Below are 9,909 nucleotides of genomic sequence, written 5' to 3'. Positions count from 1 at the left end.
TCTGTTATCATCCTCTGGACAGGGTCAGCCTCCACGGGTGGGATTTCAGATTCCTCTAATAGGAGGGGCAAGCTGGTCCTTAAACTGTTTAGGAACTATGGGCAGAGGCCACCTCCAAGCAATGGTCCTCAGCGGCTCATGAGGGGACAGATGAGAGCCCGGAGGCCACTTTATCATGGCCATGACATCTGCTACCACACATTACTTATACAAAGCGAACATCACTCTGGCAAGAGGGACCTCTGAATGTCAAAAGCAGGTTCACAGTCACTGCATGCCTTAGCTTGTCTTCTGTCGCTTTGATAGAACACTCAGACTAAAGCACGTAGCTCAAGGAATAAAAGTTTTATTTTGGCTTACGGTTCCACAGCGTTAGAGTCCGGCATAGTGGGGAAGGCATAGCAGCAGGCGCGTGAGACCAGTTCTTTACATGGTAGAGCAATCAGAAAGCAGAGAAGGAACAGGACGTGGGGCTGTGCAATAAAGCATCAAAGCCCACCCCCGGAGATGCACCCTCCTCCAGCAGGATGCCATCAACTCCTAAAGGTTTCATAACATCTCCAAACAGCACCAATAGCTAGGAACCAAGTGTTCAACCACCTGAGCCCCTGGGGGGGGGGGTCATTTCACATTGCAACATACCTTCTGACATCTCTCCTCCACCCTTACGACCAAACCACCCACCGACTCCTTCTCAGAGCTTCCAGACCTTCTCACTGTGTATCACTAATGGGTAAGCACGGAAAGTTCCAGCCTCCAAGCCTCCTAGCCTGAATGCAAGGATGAACACTTTCATGGCCCCCACAGGAGGCTTGAAGGATGGGCTCACTGTCCTTAGAGGATTCAGCTAGGCTTTGGGGTGCTGAATTTGGAGCACCTCGGGTCTGGATACCAGCCATCTTGGGGGTTTGTGTCCATCCTGTCACTGTCACAAATGTTGGAGGGTATGCAGGTGGGCTGCGAACTCAGTTGCTGCCCACAGTACTTACAGGACCCACAGTGCCCTAGTGGAGCCTTCCTGGGTTAATGACCCCACACCTGCTTGTGGGTGGCATCCGGCACTCTGGCGCTCTGAGTGGGAACATGCTGGAGCCTAAAGGGTAGTAAGCTCTGTGTCCACCCAGCATCAGATGCCTCCAAGCTCAGTCTTGGACTCTGGGCAGACTCCCATCAAGGCTCCTGCAAACTCATCGGCCAAGCTACCCTAGGAAGCCACTTGGTGGTGTCATAAAAGATGGCTAGAGGTAACACAAAGTTGCAGATAGACAAAGACTAGTTCCCTTCATGTTGTCAGCTCTCCGTTTTAGAGACTCACAAGCTGAGTTTCCAAATGAAAGGCGTGTAGCTCTAAGCCCCACGAACCAAATGGCTCCAAATTCTAAGCTTTCAGAGGCTGATAGCTGCTGCAAGTACTCGAGGGGGCAGCCTATATGCATGGTGCAGGTGGGACTGGGCTTCTGCGGCTGCTGCTCACGGGGTGGCTGACATCATGACATGACAGGTGCAGGGGCTTGGCTCGCACAGCTGTGCAGCAAATGTTGCATTTTGATCCCAGGAGAGGAGCACAGAACAGACGCGCAGCAAGGGTTAACAGGAATAGGAGGGTGCGGTCCAGCTGGGACAGGATGCTTTTTCTTGTGCATTTCTCTCCTGTAGGTGTTATTCACTTATTTTTCCCATAGGCTGGTCCGTCTCTGGGGGAGTACATGGATCAGTCTGGCACCATAGAGGGAACTGTGTGGAAGGCCAGCTTAGAAGCTAGCTTAGCTCCTGGCAGTCTTTCCATGTATACATTTTTTCCCCCACCAGTCTATTGTCCAGACACCTGTAAAGAGAGGCACAGATGGAAAGTTCTTGCTGGACATGAGAGTAGGTGGCTGTGGCTTCAGGGTGGGGAGCTTGCAGCTGCCAGCAAACACCTGTCACATCTAGAGAAGATACTCTGTCCTTTCCTTGCCGATTCTTAATGTCCTCAGGAGGGTGTGGGTATGTGGGAGGTCTGCAGTCCCCCCCCCCCCGACACAAACACTGGGGAAAGTGAGGCTAAAAAGCATGAAGTCAGAAATGCTCAATTCTCCTTGACAGTGTCTTGTGCTAGGGATCGAACCCACGGCCCCAGTAATGCTAAGCAAGAGCTCTACTGCTGAGCTATATGTCCAGCCTTATGTTAAGCACAGTTAAATGGTGTTAAGAACGTTCTTATCTTTATGGTAAGCACCCTTTAATGCTAATTTTTCCTTCAAATAAACTAAGCTGTCAGGATCTTGGATGATTTGATCCTTTGGTTGATATCTGCCAGACCCCTCACTGGTGCCCGACTGCCCTGAGCAGGGACCTGTCACCCAAGCAGCCCCTCCTTTGTTAGCTGGCTAGGCTGTCCTGACATCCTAAATGTTTTAAATAGCTTGAGAGACTGCACTTCAGCTGCCAGGACCTCTGCAGCCACGGCCACTGCTAGAGTCACGTGCTTCTGCTTCAGAGAAGAACTTTCTCTAGCTGGGACTGCTGCAGACAACGCCACTCAGTGTCATAAGCCTCAGAGACCTCTCGGTGAACCTGGGTGCCCTGCAGCCACTCAAGACAGGAGGAAGATCACCTCTCCAGGGACGCAGCAAAAAGCCTCTGATCTGTACATCATGATGGTCGTGACTGGCAGAATCCAATGCTATACGCATGCAAGGCTGGGGCTTGTGGAATTATACTCTGGGAAGAAGCAGCTCATTCCTCTACTGCCACACAATCAGGTTCCTCTCCTGGGTACTGACCCCTGGTGTTGCAAAGGTTAGGTCCCATTCAAGGTGTCACGTGAGTGGGCTTTTAGCTACTTTTGGTCTTTATTATGGGTAGAGTCGGCTGGGCTGTTTGGGTAAAAAGCAGACAGAGGGATGGGGCTTTTTTAATAGCTGCAGCTGAATAGTTTCAGAGAGTCACTGGGACTTAGGTCCTGATATGAGAAGCTTTGAACTTCTCAGAACACCAGAAGGAAGCTAGAGAGTTCCAGAGAATTACTATAGGCCGTGGATGAAAAGAGAAGGCGAGAGATGCTACAGAAGCTGAACTAACAGAGCGTGAGAGGCTGTGAAGAACCAGAAGTGGGAGTTGAGCTGGCAGGCCGGGGCTCCGGGAGGCCAGGAGAGCTCAAGAGCTGAGGGCTGAGGGTTCTTACTCAAATCTCCAGAGCGCTAACTGGATGGAGATGCTCTAAGCCCTGGACAGTGAGCCTCAGCAGCTATCAGCTGCTATCAGCTCTCAGCCCTGGCTCCAAAAGCTTAGAATTCGGAGCCATTGGTTCGTGGGGCTTAGAGCTACATGCCTTTCATTTGGAAACTCAGCTTGTGAGTCTCTAAAGCATAGAGCTGTCAACACGAAGGGAACTAGTCTTTGCCTATCTGCAATTTTTGTGTTACTTCTAGCCATCTTTTATGACACCACCAAGTGGCTTCCTGGGGTAGCTTGGCTGGTGAGTTTGCAGGAGCCTTGATGGGAGTCTGCCCAGAGTCCAAGACTGAGCTTGGAGGCATCTGATGCTGGGTGGACACAGAGCTTACTACCCTTTAGGATCCAGCATGTTCCCAGGTGCCACCCACAAGCAGGTGTGGGGTCATTAGGCCAGGAAGGCTCCACTATGGCACTGTCACTCCTGCCATTGTGGGGGTCCCAGGCTATTTCTCATGGGATCAGTATGACTGGATTTAGAGTCAGAGGCTTATCCTTGTGTGTGTGTGTGTGTGTGTGTGTGTGTGTGTGTGTGTGTGTGTGTGTTATGTATCACATGTGTGAGAGGGATATATGCATGTTCATGATATGTGCTTTGTGTGTGTGTATGTGTATGTATGATGTATACATGTGCCTGTAAATGATATGTATGGTGTGTGTGTGTGTGTGTGTGTGTGTGTGTGTGTGTGTGTGTGTGTGTACCCATATGCCTAGAGCTCCTGGCTCCCTAAGAGCCACAGGGGAATACATAATATACAGAGACCCAGGTGATTACAACAGTGACCGCTGGAAAACCCCTTTCCTAATGCTTTGATCTGTTTCAAAGAAACCAAAACAAAATAAAAACACACCCCTGCAAACCAAAAAACTTGCCAAAAAAGAAAAGAAGGAAAGGAAAGAAAAAGGAACCAAAACAAAACCAAAAGAGCACTGTGGGCTGGAGAGAGAAGAGACCATCATAAATGTTGAGGAGGCCACAATAAAGCGAGGACAAACACTCCGAGCTCCAAAGCCACTTCTAAAAGACTCACAGCCAAGCAGGCATGCCGATGTGAAATTGTACGGAGCTGCAGCTGGTATTGCACCATCCACTTGCAATGCTGAGCAGGGCAGTAGCAAGAAATAAGTGGTAAGATGTATAGATGGGTCTTGACATCTAGGCTTTTCTTTAAATAACGATGCCTTTCGCTCTTGAGAGCTGAGAAGGCTGCCTGCCCACCAGTGAAACAGCCACGGGACAGGGCGCCGATCTAAAACAGAAGGGCTAAGCGATTTTGCTGACAGCCCAGCCCATTTGCAACCCTATCTGCAGCCCTGCCCACAGGTTTCGCCTGCTATCAGCCTTGCTTACATACCTCCCTTGCCAGCAGATTCACTACTCCTTGAGCTTCTGGCCCACTGTTTCTCATCATAGAGGTGCTCCTCATATGGGTCCCAAGGAGACCCACAGTCACTTTGCAGTGGTGATGTCTGCTCCCCTGGATCATCTGGAAGCCAGCTGCGCCTGGAAGTTCACATACACTCCTTAAGGATTTATAAAAAGAGGGAAACTCCCAGGAAATAAAAGGCAAAGCTCTCCCAAATTGTTGAGCGTGTCTGATTACTAATCCCCCGGGACCAGCCTTTCATCAGTGATAAGGCCCGTCTAAGGCCTTAACAGAACCGCACAGACGGGGGACCCGAGGAGTGACGTGCCCTTAGATCGCATTTGACGCAAATCCTTTTCACTTTGTCTCATGCTGGCACTTCAAAGGAGCCGGGGATCCTGGAGGCAGAGAGCTTGATGCCACCTCCCGCTACCACAGGGATGGCCCTGTGGTGGCTGCTAAGAATGGCATCTGGCCTCCGGTTCCCTGCGCTGGACATGGGCTTGCTTTGCTGACACTTCTGTCCGGCACGCTCAGGCATCTCATGTGACCAGGCCACAAAAGATTATGGCAGACGATCAGACTCACTGGGGCACAGAAGGAGCTGATTTTAGTAAAGGATGCAGCTGACACAAACCAGACCCAAACCAGACTCAAACCAGACGCAGCCTGTCCTCATCAAGAGCTTTGCAGAGAGAAACCCAAACCAGGATCGGATTTTAACAAGAAGCAAACCATTTGCACATGATGAGCAATGAGAAGCACTTGACATAATGCCTTGCAAATAGTGGCCCGTGATGACAGGGCTTGTCTACAGACAGGAGAACAGACAATCCGTGTGCACAGTTTCCTGAGCCATCCTTACTACTGTAGTTCATTTCCCGCCCCGCGCCCCCTGAAGTGACTGCGCTATTGAAAATGGCTGCAGAGATAAGCTACCAGGAACAGGCCACAGCCTCCATGATTTCTTTTTTAACCACTGTAATTTGAAACAAATGTATCAGACCAGGAACCATGAGAGTGCTTGTCCATTTTGACATGGAAGCCATAGAAGTTTCCTGAGTCACTCAGCCTGTTGTTTAGACAGCCTGCAGGTCCTGCACTAGCAGTGCTGTGCAGTCACCTTGCCCTTTGAACGCACTGCTGCATCATCAGCTTAGGTGACCTCATGGATGCTGAAATACCCGTCAGTGCCAGTTTCCAATTGCTGCTCAACACTACAAACAAACATAGTGGCTTGACATGACACAAATATCACCATTTCAGTATGTAAATCAATTAAAAATGATGACTCGGAGATGAGACATTTTTACTGGCTCGTCAAAATCAGGTTGTTTTACTTTTGGCTCATCTCAGGGTAGTCAGGGCACATTTCTAGTGCCCACTGGCTGCGATCCTGTTGCTGGCATGGTAAGGTCTGAGAGATGACTTCAAATTTCTGGATGAAGCAGTTATTGGAACAGAGTGTCAGGTATCCCAGAGCCGTGTGGCAACAACGCTGTTAATCACAGTCCTTCTAGAACTTTCATCTCTGAGAGTCAGTCACCTTCCAATTGGCTTACACTGTTGGAATGTATCTTCTGCTGACATCCCCCTCCCGCCCCCTCCCCCTGCCAATACTGTCGTTTCCTCTTGGGATTGGTGAGGGTCTCAAGTAGTAGTAGTCCCTTAAAGAACGTGAAGGTATTTGAGAGGCCCTAAGCTAAATTAGGGGGTCCATTACAGAAAGCGAACAAAACTAGCTGTAGAAATTGTTTTAGGGTTTCTATTGCTGTGATGAAAATGCCATGACCAGAGGCAACTTGTGGAGGTAAAAGTATGTTTTATCTTGTGCTCCCCGGGGACAGTATATCTTTGAAGAAAGTTAGGGCAGGGACTCAAACAGGGCAGGAACCTGGAGGCAGGAGCTGGTGCAGAGGCCATGGAGGAGTGCTGCTTACTGGCTTGCTCCTCATGGCTTGCTCAGTCTGCTTCCTTATAGCACCCAGGACCACCCAGCTCAGGGACGGCACCGCCCACAGTGAGCTGGGGCCTCCACACCCACTCATCAATTAAGAAAATTTATCACAGGCTTGCCCACAGGCCCAGCTGGGGGCGGCACTTTCTCTGTTGAAGTTCCCTCCTCCAAAAAGGCCTCTAGCTTGTGTAGAGTTGACATAAAACTAGCTCACACAGTAATAAAGTTGAGGACCTGGGAAGAGTTTCTGTGCCGAACAGCCTCGGAGGAGCTTGTGCTTCCTCTGCCCTTGGCCTTCAGGGCTAGGTGTGGGTACCGAACAGGAGATGCTCAAGACACCTGCAGGCTGTTTCCCATCACTCCTGGGAGCCTCACAGGTGGGTGGGCCGGAGCGCCTAGAGTTGAGGTGTAAGGCTGCCGTGGTGGAACAGGGAGAGGGTTGCACCACTGCTTTGCCTAGATGATGGAGTCAGACCAATTGGCTTGAGAGCTGGCAGACAAGGTGGACCCCGGGGCCGTAGTGATGTGGCTGGGATTGCACCGGGCAGCAGCGGGGTAGATTTCAGGCTTAGGAACACAGGCTGAGTTTGTCCCTCACTTGAGATGCCAGAAGACTCTTCTGCATGCCCCAGAGCTGAGTCCGAGGGTATGTTCTGTGGCATGGAGCCCTCATCTAGTGCTCCTCAGGCCTCTCTGGAGGTAGGGAGCTCTGCACGGGGGTGGGGGTGGGGTGGGGTGGGGGAGGGGTGGGGGTGGGGGTGGGGGTGGGGTGGGGGGGGGAGGGGTGGGGGTAGGGGTGGGGTGGGGGTGGGGGAGGGGTGGGGGGGGGTGGGGGGGTGGGGGGGGAGGGGTGGGGGTGGGGGTGGGGTGGGGGTGGGGGAGGGCCGCTGAAGGCGGGGCAGTGTCTACTCACACTTCTCCCAAGGTTCCCTAGTGGAACTGGAGCCCCCTTCAGAGTGGAAGGGAGAAGGCTTCTGTTCTGGATTCCAAGCTGGGTAAAAGATCAACCTAGTCTGTCTGTCTGTCTGCCTTTATAACAAATAGCCAAGATGTGGAAGGCCAAGGCCAAGGCCAAGGCACTGGCAGGGATGGTGTCTGGTGAGAGGTGCTTTCTAAGTGTGCACAGAGCAGAGCAGAAGTAGGAGCAAACCATGACTTACAGACAGACAGACAGACAGACAGACAGACTCCATCACTCTGACGTTAGCCCTGGCAGATCAGCTTCAGCTCAGGGAGAAGGGAAAGCAGAGCAGGAGGGGAGCAGGCTGCTGCTCTCAGAACAAAGGGAACTGAGGCTTTATTGGTTGCCTGGGGTGGGCTAAAGTTTGGCAGTTGTCCATTGGTCTTGGGCACGGTTTCAAAAGATGTTTTCTTCTCATGCATAGCATTCTGGCCTTGAGGTTTGCAGGCTGACGGGCAGTGACTTAACCCGGGAGCTGCTGAGTTACTCATCTTGCATAAATATTCTGACCTCGTGGTTCGGTCTGAGCTTATGATGAAGTCAAGCGACTTCAATGCCTGAGCTGCTGAGAAAGCATAAGGGGAGGGGTGGGGCATCATGGAAGAAATACACCCCAGTTCCAGTGATTGACAGGCAGAATTCACTCTGCATTAGTGTCTTGGACGAACCATGTCTCGATGTCCAACGCGCCTTTGTACATAGCTGAGTGGAGTCTTGGTCGAAGTCTGTGGCAACAAAGGGTACAGACACAGTATGCCAGTCCCTCGACCCATTTTTTCACTCACCCTCTAGATGTTTCTTCACTCTAGTTAAGAGTCAGTGGTTTAGCTAACTGGACCTTAGGGTTTCTGAAAAGTCACCTGTGTGACCATTACCACAGCCCACCACGCATCTGCATGACACTGGCACAGAGCTAGTGGGGAAACCGGCAACCGACACCCAGGTGCACGGCCTCCAAAATGAGAGGCCAAGGCAATTATGGGAAAATGCAGTGACTTTGCTCTGGTGGCCAGTCAAACATCTGAACTGGATCTGAGGGAATGAAGTGTCCCTGCTGTATTCTGTGTGGCTATTTCAAATCCCACTTAGATGAACCATAGGGGCTCCTTGTCTGAGAACATTCTGGCCTTTGGGCACCTGGCATACAATCTCAAGGAGCTGGGAGCCGTCAGAATGCAAGGGATGTTCCTTTGGGTCTCCATGTTCTCTGAGGACCCTGGAACTGCATAATGGGACAGCCCCTCCCCTCCCTGGGAGGGTATAGAAGCTTCATGTGGCTGAAAGGGCATCTGGGAGGGTGACAAGGGTTGCCAGGGACCGTCTCAGTCGGGTATAGGTCCTTGGGAAAGGGAGTTTTCGAAGCGTCGGTGGACAAGATAGGTGAGTGACAAACAGACAAACCCAGAGGTAGTGTTTGAATCTGAGGTAGTGTTTGGAAATGTGGCTCTGGGAGAGGCCCATGTCTCGAAGGGGGTTGAGAGGTCTTTGAGAATGACAGAGAATGTCAAAGCCATGCTCCACATCATTTTAATAATCGGAAATGGCAGCCAATAAAAAGAAAAAAACGGCCTGTCCCCTGTGAGGAGGGGATTAGGATGGCCCACTGTGTGGGTGGGTCCCACCTGAGCTCAGGTGGCTTCTGCTTAGCCTCACATGATGGTGTTCAGGGAGGACCTGCGCAGTGACGTCACAGATGTCAGCCTGTTTCCTTACCTGGGAGGGAGCTGAGCCAGATTCAGGACACCATGACCTCTGGGACTCCGATGGACTCTCGCTTGTCTGCAGACCCCTTGCCTTGTTCCACAGGGCTGCATGGCTCCACCAAGCACTGCTGCCCCGCTGTGCTCAGGCCTTGTAGAGGCTTGAAAGAGACACAGTGAGGAAGCAGCCTTGTGGCTTGACCCCTGACCTGGTAGCAGAAAGCCCTTCTTTCTGCTGCTGGCCTGTGTGTAAATTAAGGCAGGCCTGTCCTGGAGAACCAGAAGAGGCAGCGGGCACAAGTCACAGTCTGCTGGCCCTCCAGTGCTGGGGCTCCTTTCCCAGGCCCCATTGTGATCTCTCTGGGAGGCCCTGGGGCTGGCTGTGGTGAACACTGTCTGTCTGTTTCCTCAGCTCAGGCTTCATCCTGGGCGTCAGTCGGCTCTGAAAGGCCATATTTGCCTTGTAGGCATGGAAGCGGGTAGGAAGCTGGGCCTACTGCAGTGTGTTGTTGTCCCCGGGTCCCTACCTCACACACTGCATCCCATTCATCCCAAGGCAGCCAAGGGCAATGTTCCTCACGACACAGCAGGCCCCCGCCACCCAGGAAGGGTATCACATGACATCACCCAGCCTTCCAGCAGCAATCTTAGGGGAGGGTTCCATGAAGCAGACAGGGGGCCATGGCCAATAAAAGCTGGGCTCTGGGC

General features: G+C 51.9%; 1 long non-coding RNA gene across 1 annotated transcript; it reads right to left on the bottom strand.

The window, feature by feature from the left end:
* Window positions 1-330: 330 nt before the first annotated feature.
* On the bottom strand, window positions 331-5,024 carry LOC311596626. The gene is made up of 2 exons (XR_014778911.1): window positions 4,572-5,024; window positions 331-1,825 (listed from the first exon to the last, which is right to left on the bottom strand). It is a non-coding gene; the product is annotated as an uncharacterized lncRNA (long non-coding RNA).
* Window positions 5,025-9,909: the final 4,885 nt, after the last annotated feature.

This window comes from Acomys minous (genome assembly GCF_964271855.1).
Source record: "Acomys minous genome assembly, chromosome: 4".
Classification (NCBI taxonomy): Eukaryota; Metazoa; Chordata; class Mammalia; order Rodentia; family Muridae; genus Acomys; species Acomys minous.
The sequence above is the reverse complement of the archived record's forward strand: the minus strand, read 5'-3'. Positions and strand labels throughout refer to the sequence as shown.